The 11,977-nt window shown below is 38.0% G+C and overlaps 1 non-coding gene across 1 annotated transcript; it reads right to left on the bottom strand.

The window, feature by feature from the left end:
• Positions 1-2,044: 2,044 nt before the first annotated feature.
• LOC147922739 (small nucleolar RNA R71) lies at positions 2,045-2,151 on the bottom strand. The gene has a single exon (XR_015589862.1). It is a non-coding gene; the product is annotated as a small nucleolar RNA R71 (small nucleolar RNA).
• Positions 2,152-11,977: the final 9,826 nt, after the last annotated feature.

The following is an 11,977-nucleotide window of genomic DNA, read 5'->3' as shown; positions in this document are numbered from 1 at the left end:
TACTTGTTTGAGAGAAAAAGACTAGATTCTTATATTTTGTTTGTTTCATAACTTTCAAAGTATTAAGATTTCGAGTTTTCTTCCTTCATCAATATTGTAGATCTCTGTTTCATCTTTCTAAAGATTTAAGTTTCATTATTTTCTGGGTTTTTGACATATTTCATCATGTGTTCTTGTGAGTAGTTTGTTTAGGACCTTTAGGATGGGTTAGGCTGGGTTGATCTTGTGGTTCGTTTGATTTGGTCAAGCTTGATTGTTGTAGATCTCTTCTAGGCTTGATGATCTTAATGCTGATCCTATATCTGAGAGGGTAGGGTTTGATTTCAAGCATCTTAGCATCACACCAATGTCTAAGGAGCATACATAAGGCTAGATCTAGAGCTTACCATTAGGCTTGGTAAAAGATTAGGAGTCTTGTTTGGTTTGAGATGTATTGCTTAATGCCTGCTTGTGTAGATTCTTTTCTTTGTGAGAACAAGTCTAGAATTGCATAGGTTTGATTGTTTCTTGCCATGAGAGTGGATTAAACATGTCTTAGAATAGTATGTCTAGAGATCAGCTCAATGTTTGCTTGAGATTTGTTGACCAAGTTAGATAACCACAATGATTAGCTCAGCCCATGAATCCCTCCTCAAGGCCTTCTTTGTTTATTGAAATTTTAGTCTAAATATCATTGCTTGCTTGTTGTTTGATTAGTTTTAGCATAGCTCTGTTTTTCTTTTGTTGCTCTGTTTTCACGTTCAAGTCTAGCTCGACCACGTACTCGACCTACACTCGGTCGAGTGCTGCTCGAGTTCATCCCCAGAACTTGTGTTTTTGATTTGTGATTGTCTTGTTTCATTCCTGTTTCATTTCCATTGCATTCACGTAGTTTCCTGTTCATTACTTGTCTTGCATTAGTTCATTAGCATAGTTTCTATCTCTGTTCTAGTTTCATTATAGCTTTAATTTGTCTGTTTTGTTTGCATTTAGTATCTTGTTCTAGTTGTTTCTACTTTCTGCATTTCATATCTCATTTTAGGATTGTTAGTGACAAACAATCTTTACAATTGCTTGACTTAGATTCATATGCACATCTTGATTGTTCACAATCACTCAGATAGGATTGACACCTCTTATACTGCAACTGCATAAGGGGAATTGAAACACCCTGACTTCTATTCATTCCATACATCATCATTCCATACATCATTCATTCATACACCACAAAGAAAGTCAGTTTCAATTTGGCGCCGTTGCCCATTTGAGTGTGTTTTGTGACATTTAGCATCACTATTAGTCTAAGATTAAGTTCGTTTTAAACACTTGTGAAGTTACTGAACTGGAATCTTCCTTTGCTTGGCTGTTTTGTGTTTCAGGTACCCACTCGACCGCCTACTCGACCACCACTCGACCGAGCTGTGATCGAGCACTTGGTCGAGCCAGAAGCCGGATCAAATTAGCCATTACTTCCCAGTCGACTCGACCACCCACTCAAGCCTGCGCTCGACCGTGTACCTGTTCGAGTCCGTAGTAGAGTTTGTTGATGCACACAAGGTCAAAAGGCAAAGATAGTCTTCAACAGCCTATTGACAACATCCACAGGCTACAAAAGGGTTTGAGACATAAGCAAGGAAGAGTAGTTCAACAACAACAAGGTCAAGCCATCATGGAGCAACAGGCTATCCATGAGCAAAGACCAAGGCACATTGGTGCAGGAGATGCACCCAATACCCACAACCAAAGGGCTGGAATTGTGCCACCTTCAGTAGCAAACAATAACTTTGAGATCAAGAGTGGATTGATCTCAATGATACAAGCAAACAAGTTTCATGGGTTGCCAATGGAGGATCCACTAGATCACCTTGATGAGTTTGACAGAATATGTGGACTCACTAAGATCAATGGAGTGAGTGAAGATGGATTCAAATTAAGACTCTTCCCATTTTCTCTTGGAGACAAAGCTCACCTTTGGGAGAAGACTCTTCCTACTGGAGCTATCACCACATGGGATGCATGCAAGAAAGCTTTTCTGGCCAAGTTCTTCTCCAATACAAGGACTGCTAGGCTGAGGAATGAGATTTCTGGGTTTGCTCAAAGGAATAATGAGAGTTTTTGTGAAGCTTGGGAGAGGTTTAAAGGATCCCAAACTCAGTGTCTTCACCATGGCTTCAGCAATGAGTCACTTCTAAGCACCTTGTATAGAGGAGTGCTTCCCAAGATAAGAATGCTTCTTGACACAGCCTCTAATGGCAACTTCCTCAACAAGAATGTGGAAGAAGGATGGGAATTAGTTGAGAATCTTGCTCAATCTGATGGCAATTATAATGATGACTATGATAGGACCATAAGGAGCTCCTCAACTGATCAAGAGGACAAGTATAAGAAGGATTTGAAGATGGTCAATGAGAAGCTTGACAAGATACTCCTCAGCCAATCCAAGTCCATTCACTTCATTGGTGAAGAGGAAGCTCCAGTTCAAGAGGGGGAGCCTGAATTTGCTGAGTTGTGCTACATGCAGAACCAGGGAGGATTCAAAGGCTACAACCAAGGAGGTTTCAAGAACAACAATCTCTCTTATAGGAGCACCAATGTGGCCAACCCTCCAGACCAGGTCTATCCACCTCCTCAACCTCAACAGCAACAAAACTACATCCCGAAGCAACAACACCAAGTGTTCCAGCCCCAATTGTGTCCCCCACCTGGGTTTCAGACTAACCAAGGCCAGGAACAAAACTTAAGAGCAATGATGCAACAGTTCTTGATTGGGAAAACACAAGGCAAGATTGAGGAAGCCAAACAGTTTGCTGAGTTGAATCAAAGGCTCACATCACAGTACAATGATCTGAACTTGAAGTTTGAAGGTCTCAACTCCAGAATGAAGTATATGGAGAGTAACATTGCCTCTACTTCAGCTCCTAAACCCAACCAACTCCTTGGAAAAGTTGTTCAAATTCCAAGGGAGTTCACTGCAAAAGCCATTCATATCTCTGATGAGGAAGTCACTGAGGACAGTGAAGTCCAAGTTTGGGGGAATTCATTAGTTACTGAAGCCCCAAGTGACGTTTGTGCAAAGCAACTGGAGTCCGTTATTGCACTCGACCAAGTACTCGAACAGCCACTCGATCGAGTGCATGCTCGAGTGGTCGATCGAGTTGCAGACTCAGAAGCTGTCAAGCCTGCTAAGTACACTCCTCTTGCTTACAAGCCACCTCTTCCATTCCCAGGACATTTCAAAGCACAAAAGATTAAGGAGCTTAGGGAAATCATTGAGAGAAAGGAGATGATGGCTAAGCAACAAGAGGAAGAGAAGGCTTTGAAGAAAGTGGCTGTGATTGAAGAAGCTGTGGTTGAGGAAGTGTTGGCCATACAAGAGATCACCACTGCTTACCAAGAAGAAGAGAGAGGACCTGCCTTGGAACAATATGATCCATATCCTCTCTACAAAGACTTTTTGCTTGATTTGTCAAAGAAGAAGGCTAAAGCTCAAGATGAGAAGGATCTTGAGGACCTTGGAGGAGTTATCATTCCAATCAAGCTTAAGGATCCAGGTCCATTCTATCTGCCTTGCACACTTAGCTATCTTCACTACAACCAATGCCTTTGTGATTTGGGAGCTTCAACAAGTGTGATGCCATACTCCATAGCACAAAAGCTTGGGAGAATTGATTTCAAGTCCACCAACCTTCATATATGTTTAGCTGATGGGTCAAACAAGGAGATAGTTGGAAGGTTGGAGAATGTCCCAGTCAAGATAGGGAAGGCAAGGGTTCACACTGATTTTGTGGTGTTGGAGATGGACAAGGAACCTGAAGATCCAATCATTCTTGGAAGGCCATTCCTAGCCACTGTTGGAGCAGTTATTGATGTCAAAGAGGGTCTTGTGACCTTGAACATTGCTGAAGATATAGCCATGAAGTTTAACATCTATAACCCAACCAACCTTCCTACCATTGATGATCAACCTTTTACTATCAAGGACAAAGGAGGTCAAGAAGGTTCAAGTGGTGAAGCTACTCCAAAGGCTAAGCTCTCCTTTCAAGATGATTCTGTGGAAAAGCTTAAGAGGTCAGTTCAAGAGTTGACTAGTATGGTTGAGGATCTTCAAGTTAAGCTGAACAAGAGGTCCTTAAGGAAGGCAAGACCAAGGCTCAAAATCAAGAAGAAACATGGTTTGTGTGTTAAGGGTGAGGTGATCAAGGATCAACTTCACAGTGATCAAGAGGTTCCAGGGAGGATTTCATCACCTCCTTGGTATCTAAACCAAGTTTAAAAAGGACACTAAAGTCAAGCTTAGTGACTTTAAACAAGCTCACTAGGGAGGAAGTCCCTAAGGTATCCATGTACATATTGTTTAAGGTTTTTGATATTTTGATTTTTGTTTTAGTATTTTCATGATCAGGGAAGCAAGGGAGACCAGATAGAAGAGGAAAAGAACAATCGTGGTCCAGCTCGACCCCCCCCCCCCCACTCGAGCACGTACTCGACCGAGTCCCGGTCGATCCCCATCGTCGAGCTGCCCCAATCTCCACCTCCAAGTCACCAACAAGACCCCAACTACTCCTATGACAGCATGCAGATGGATGTGGACAACTACTTCCACAATCCCTAAGGTACAACTATCACCTTCCCTTGTAGATATCATTGCATTTGACATTGTGTTTTGTTTTTTGTTTTTCATCTTGAATCCTCAATCAAGTTTCTTTCACACAGGGACTGTATGATTTAAGTTTGGGGGAGGGTTTGAGATAGCATTTGACATTGTGTTTTGTGATTCTTATTTCAAATTTTTAGCATAATCATGTTAATACTTGCTTAGCATCTAAGGCATAGAAAAACCCTAAAAATTTGAAATTTTTTGCAAAAATCTTTATAAAAAAAAAGAGTGTTCATGTAGTTTGCACTGCACATTAGGATCTTGTTTAGCAGGTTTCATGTAGGATTGTATAGTACTTGCATTAGGGATCTATGATGAGTATTCCCTTATTAGCTTGTTTATTCACTAGACTAGGATCAATGCCCAAGTTAATAGTACTTTGATGCTAGTTGAGTGGTTAGAATAAGATTGAACCAGGCCTTGAATTCCTACATTGCATTTGGTCTAAATTGAAGCATGTTGAGATTTGAAACCATTTCCTATTTATAGAACCTAATATTGACTTTCAATTATCAATGTGTGCAATGCTTTAAACTCATGGATACCACATACATATTTGGATCATCTTCTTCCTTTTTTACCACTCTTGTTGATCCAAGTAGCTGATTGAATCATTAGAATCAGTTCCCATACCCCTAAACCAAACCTTCTTTCAAGCCATGTTTATTCTTGTGTGTGTGAGGCCTATTTTTGGGATTGAGCTTGGTAGAAAGTGTTAGGTTTGAACTGACAAGAGTAAAGCCTTGTGTAGTTCTAGTTTGCATTTCTCAAACTAGATAGGACTAGGTGGTTCACTTGTTGGGTTTGGGACTTGGCTGTTATGAAAAGAAAAGAGGAAAAAGAGAAAGAAAAGGTTAGAGTCTTTAGGAGGGGAATGTGTTTAAGAAAATTTAAAGTCTAGTGAAAGAATGGGAAGAATAAGGTTGTTTAAAGATGGTTCTAGTTAAAGAAAAGAAAGAAAGAAAAGAGAAGTCTAGCAAAATGCTTATATGTCTTAAGAATAAGAAGAAAAGAGAACCATAGCAAATAAGTAAGAATCCCCCATTCCACTAGAAAGATCAAATAAGAAACCTCTCCTAAGACTTTAAAACCAAAAGAGAAAAGGGTGAAAAAGAAGAAAAGAAGTTATAGGGTAGCACTAGGACCAATTGGGTTTAGATTGATAGGATAAACACTTTGGGTGCCTTTGGGTAGACAAGGTTTTGTTCTTGTATGTGTCTAAGTGTTCTTACCTTTAGCATTCTTCTAAAGCTCAATTCATTTTTTATGAGAGAACCTTGATATTGATAAGCCCTACTCTAAAAAAGAGACCATCATTGTCTCTAAACGTTTTACTGCCAAGCCAAATGAGTTTAAGCATTGCATAGAATTGATTCATGTTCTTGATTAATGAATGTTAAAGGAAATGGTTGATTTGAATGCATGTGGATGTCTAAGGCTCAAATCAGTGAAGGTTGTGATATGCTTGTCTAAAGTCTTTAAGTATAGCTCATTCAACTTGCATTATAGTACTAGTAACTTGGACATTGATTCTAGATAGTCTATTTGCAAGCTTTAGGAGCTGAGATCCCACTTTCAAACCTCACCTACCTTCTTTTGTCTTGATTATTTGCTTGAGGGCAAGCAAAGACTAAGTTTGGGGGTGTTGATGTTCATATATTTTACCTTGTTTTCCCTTAGTTTATTCACAACTTTTGCATCTTTTGCTATCCATTTAGGCCATTATTGTGTAGCTTTAGGACTAATCATACATTAGACTGTAGTTGCATTGCATTTGCATCTTTTCATGCATAAACAGGTGATTTTGGAGCTTAAGGAGCATGGAAGCAATGCTGAGGAGAAGTGAAGCTGTCCTGAGGAGAAAACAAGAGAGTTAAGGCTGTAGAATCAAGGTCCGGAGTCCAACTCGACCGCATCACTCGACCACCACTCGACCGTGTGCTGAGGAGGACTCGACCGAGTGGAGAATGCACGAGAGAAGCCAGCTCGACCAGCCACTCGACCGAGCACTGGTCGAGTTGACCGAGCCGTTGACCACTTTGACTTTTTGTATTTTTAGGGCTTCCACCTCACCTCCTATATAAGGCCCTTGTACTTGCAGCCACAAAAGAGTCCAGCTTTTTAGAGAGTCTAAAACTTAGTTTTTACCTTTTTTAGATTTTATTCCTTTTGCACTTTTCTATTATTTTAGATTTTGTACTTGTTTGAGAGAAAAAGACTAGATTCTTATATTTTGTTTGTTTCATAACTTTCAAAGTATTATGATTTCGAGTTTTCTTCCTTTATCAATATTGTAGATCTCTGTTTCATCTTTCTAATGATGCAAGTTTCATTATTTTCTGGGTTTTTGACATATTTCATCATGTGTTCTTGTGAGTAGTTTGTTTAGGACCTTGAGGATGGGTTAGGCTGGGTTGATCTTGTGGTTTGTTTGATTTGGTCAAGCTTGATTGTTGTAGATCTCTTCTAGGCTAGATGATCTTAATGCTGATCCTATATCTGAGAGGGTAGGGTTTGATTTCAAGCATCTTAGCATCACACCAATGTCTAAGGAGCATAGATAAGGCTAGATCTAGAGCTTACCATTAGGCTTGCTAAGAGATTAGGAGTCTTGTTTGGTTTGAGATGTATTGCTTAATGCCTGCTTGTGTAGATTCTTTTCTTTGTGAGAACAAGTCTAGAATTGCATAGGTTTGATTGTTTCTTGCCATGAGAGTGGAATAAACATGTCTTAGAATAGTATGTCTAGAGATCAGCTCAATGTTTGCTTGAGATTTGTTGACCAAGTTAGATAACCACAATGATTAGCTCAGCCCATGAATCCCTCCTCAAGGCCTTCTTTGTTTATTGAAATTTTAGTCTAAATATCATTGTTTGCTTGTTGTTTGATTAGTTTTAGCATTGCTCTGTTTTTCTTGTGTTGGTCTGTTTTCACGTTCAAGTCTAGCTCGACCACGTACTCGACCTACACGTGGTCGAGTGCTGCTCGAGTTCATCCCCAGAACTTGTGTTTTTGATTTGTGATTGTCTTGTTTCATTCCTGTTTCATTTCCATTGCATTCACGTAGTTTCCTGTTCATTACTTGTCTTGCATTAGTTCATTAACATAGTTTCTATCTCTATTCTAGTTTCATTATAGCTTTAATTTGTCTATTTTGTTTGCATTTAGTATCTTGTTCTAGTTGTTTCTACTTTCTGCATTTCATATCTCATTTTAGGATTGTTAGTGACAAACAATCTTTACAATTGGCTTGACTTAGATTCATATGCACATCTTGATTGTTCACAATCACTAAGATAGGATTGACACCTCTTATACTGCAACTGCATAAGGGGAATTAAAACACCCTGACTTCTATTCATTCCATACATCATCATTCCATACATCATTCATTCATACACCACAAAGAAAGTCAGTTTCACTAGGGTCAAAATATGAAACAATCCAATGAATTTGACTAATTATAAGAGTTTGGGTTGAATTTGGAGTGTTTAGACCCATTTTGTCCCGAAACAGGCTAAAACCGAGAAAATGTTGATTCAAAGCAGTAAACAGCTTTGTTACTGTTTCTAGGGTCAGAATGTGTGACAATCCAATGCATTTAGCTAATTGTAAGAGTTCAGGATGAATTTGGAGTGTTTAGACAACAGTTAAACCCGTTTTATCCGAAAGCAGACTTAAATCTAGAAAACAGGCTAAAACGAGAGAAAACATTGATTTGGTGCAGTAAACAGGTATGTTACTCTTTATATTGTCAAAATATGAAACAATCCAATGCATTTGACTAATTAAAAGAGTTTGGGTTGAATTTGGAGTGTTTAGACACCACTCATACCAATTTTGTCCCGAAACAGGCTAAAACCGAGAAAACGTTGATTCAAAGCAGTAAACAGCTTTGTTACTGTTTCTAGTGTCAGAATGTTTGACAATCCAATGCAATTAGATAATTGTAAGAGTTCAGGATGAATTTGGAGTGTTTAGAGAACAGTTAAACCCATTTTATCCCAAAGCAGGCTTAAATCTAGAAAACAGGCTAAAACCGAGAGAAAACATTGATTTGAAGAAGTAAACAGCTATGTTACTCTTTATAGGGTCAAAATATGAAACAATCCAATGCATTTGACTAATTAAAAGAGTTCGGGTTGAATTTGGAGTGTTTAGACACCACTCATACCAATTTTGTCCCGAAACAGGCTAAAACCGAGAAAACGTTGATTCAAAGCAGTAAACAGCTTTGTTACTGTTTCTAGTGTCAGAATGTGTGACAATCCAATTCAATTAAATAATTGTAAGAGTTTGGGATGAATTTGGAATGTTTAGATAACAGTTAAACCCGTTTTATCCCAAAGCAGGCTTAAATCTATAAAACAGGCTAAAACCGAGAGAAAACATTGATTCGAAGCATTAAACAGCTATCTTACTATTTCTAGGGTCAAAATATGTAACAATCCAATGCATTTGAGTAATTATAAGAGTTCGGGTTGAATTTGGAGTGTTTAGACACCTCTTTTACCCATTTTGTCCCGAAAAAGGCTAAAATCGAGAAAACATTGATTCTAAGCAGTAAACATCGTTGTTACTGTTTCTAGGGTCAGCATGTGTGACAATCCAATGCATTTAAATAATTGTAAGAGTTCGGGATGAATTTGGAGTGTTTAGACAACAGTTAAACCCGTTTTATCCCAAAAGAGGCTTAAACCAATAAAACAGGCTAAAACCGAGAGAAAACATTGATTCGAAGCATTAAACAGCTATCTTACTCTTTCTAGGGTCAAAATATCTAACAATCCAATGCATTTAAGTAATTATAAGAGTTCGGGTTGAATTTGGAGTGTTTAGACTCCACTTTTACCCATTTTGTCCTGAAAAAGGCTAAAATCGAGAAAACATTGATTCTAAGCAGTAAACATCGTTGTTACTGTTTCTAGGGTCAGAATGTGTGACATTCCAATGCATTTGAATAATGGTAAGAGTTCGGGATGAATTTGGAGTGTTTACACAACTGTTAAACCCATTTTATCCCAAAACAAGCTTAAACTGAGAAAAGAGGCTAAAACCGAGAGAAAAAATTGATTCGAAGCAGTAAACAGCTATGTTACTCTTTCTAGGGTCAAAATATGAAAAATCCAATGCATTTGACTAATTATAAGAGTTTGGGTTGAATTTGGAGTGTTTAGACACCACTCATACCAATTTTGTCCCGAAACAGGCTAAAACCGAGAAAATGTTGATTCAAAGCAGTAAACAGCTTTGTTACTGTTTCTAGGGTCAGAATGTGTGACAATCCAATGCATTTAACTAATTGTAAGAGTTCAGGATGAATTTGGAGTGTTTAGACAACAGTTAAACCCGTTTTATCCCAAATCAGACTTAAATCTAGAAAACAGGCTAAAACCGAGAGAAACCATTGATTCGGTGCAGTAAACAGGTATGTTACTCTTTATATTTTCAAAATATGTAACAATCCAATGCATTTGAGTAATTATAAGAGTTCGGGTTGAATTTGGAGTGTGTAGACTCTACTTTTACCCATTTTGTCCCGAAAAAGGCTAAAATCGACAAAACATTGATTCTAAGCAGTAAACAGCTTTGTTAATATTTCTAGGGCCAGAATATGTGACAATCCAATGCATTTAACTAATTGTAAGATTTTGGGATGAATTTGGAGTGTTTAGACAACAATTAAACCCGTTTTATCCCAAAACAAGCCTAAACCGAGAAAACAGGCTAAAACCGAGAGAAAAAATTGATTTGAAGCAGTAAACAGCTATGTTACTCTTTATAGGGTCAAAATATGAAACAATCCAATGCATTTGACTAACTAAAAGAGTTCGGGTTGAATTTGGAGTGTTTAAACACCACTCATACCAATTTTGTCCCGAAACAGGCTAAAACCGAGAAAACGTTGATTCAAAGCACTAAACAGATTTGTTACTGTTTCTAGTGTCAGAATGTGTGACAATCCAATGCAATTAAATAATTGTAAGAGTTCGGGATGAATTTGGAGTGTTTAGACAACAGTTAAACACGTTATATCCCAAAGCAGGCGTAAATCTAGAAAACAGGCTAAAACCGAGAGAAAACATTGATTCGAAGCATTAAACAGCTATCTTACTCTTTCTAGGGTCAAAATATGTAACAATCAAATGCATTTGAGTAATTATAAGAGTTCGGGTAGAATTTGGAGTGTTTAGACACCACTCATACCCATTTTGTCCCGAAACAGGCTAAAATCGAGAAAACGTTGATTCAAAGCAGTAAACTACTTTGTTACTGTTTCTAGGGTCAGAATGTGTGACAATCCAATGCATTTAACTAATTGTAAGAGTTTGGGATGAATTTGGAGTGTTTAGACAACAGTTAAACCCGTTTTGTCCCAAAACAAGCTTAAATCTAGAAAACAGGCTAAAACCGAAAGAATACATTGATTCGAAGCAGTAAACAGCAATGTAATTCTTTATACGGTCAAAATATGTAACAATCCAATGCATTTGACTAATTATAAGACTTGGGGTTGAATTTGGAGTGTTTAGACACCACTCATACCAATTTTCTCCCGAAACAGGTTAAAACCGAGAAAACGTTGATTCAAAGCAGTAAACAGCTTTGTTACTATTTCTAGGGTCAGAATGTGTGACAATCCAATGCATTTAACTAATTGTCAGAGTTTGGGATGAATTTGGAGTGTTTAGACAACAGTTAAACCCGTTTTATCCCAAAACAAGCTTAAATCTAGAAAACAGGCTAAAACCGAAAGAAAACATTGATTCGAAGCAGTAACCAGCAATGTAACTCTTTATATGGTCTAAATATGTAACAATCCAATGCATTTGACTAAATATAAGACCTGGGTTGAATTTGGAGTGTTTAGACACCACTCATACCAATTTTGTCCCGAATAGTCTAAAACCGAGAAAACGTTGATTCAAAGCAGTAAACAGCTTTGTTACTGTTTCTAGTGTCAGAATGTGTGACAATCCAATCCATTTAAATAATTGTAAGAGTTCGGGATGAATTTGGAGTGTTTAGACAACAGTTAAACCCGTTTTATCCCAAAAGAGGCTTAAACCAATAAAACAGGCTAAAACCGAGAGAAAACATTGATTCGAAGCAGTAAACCGCTATGTTACTATTTCTAGGGTTACAATATGAAACAATCCAATGCATTTGACTAATTATAAGAGTTCAGGTTGAATTTGGAGTATTTAGACACCGCTTAGACCCATTTTGTCCCAAAACGGGCTAACACCAAGAAAACATTGATTCTAAGCATTAAACATCGTTGTTACTGTTTCTAGGGTCAGAATGTGTGACATTCCAATGCATTTGACTAATGGTAA

Source organism: Camelina sativa, chromosome 18 (genome assembly GCF_030686135.1).
Source record: "Camelina sativa cultivar CO46 ecotype springtype chromosome 18, ASM3068613v1".
NCBI lineage: Eukaryota > Viridiplantae > Streptophyta > Magnoliopsida > Brassicales > Brassicaceae > Camelina > Camelina sativa.
This window is presented reverse-complemented; position numbering and strand designations above follow the sequence as displayed.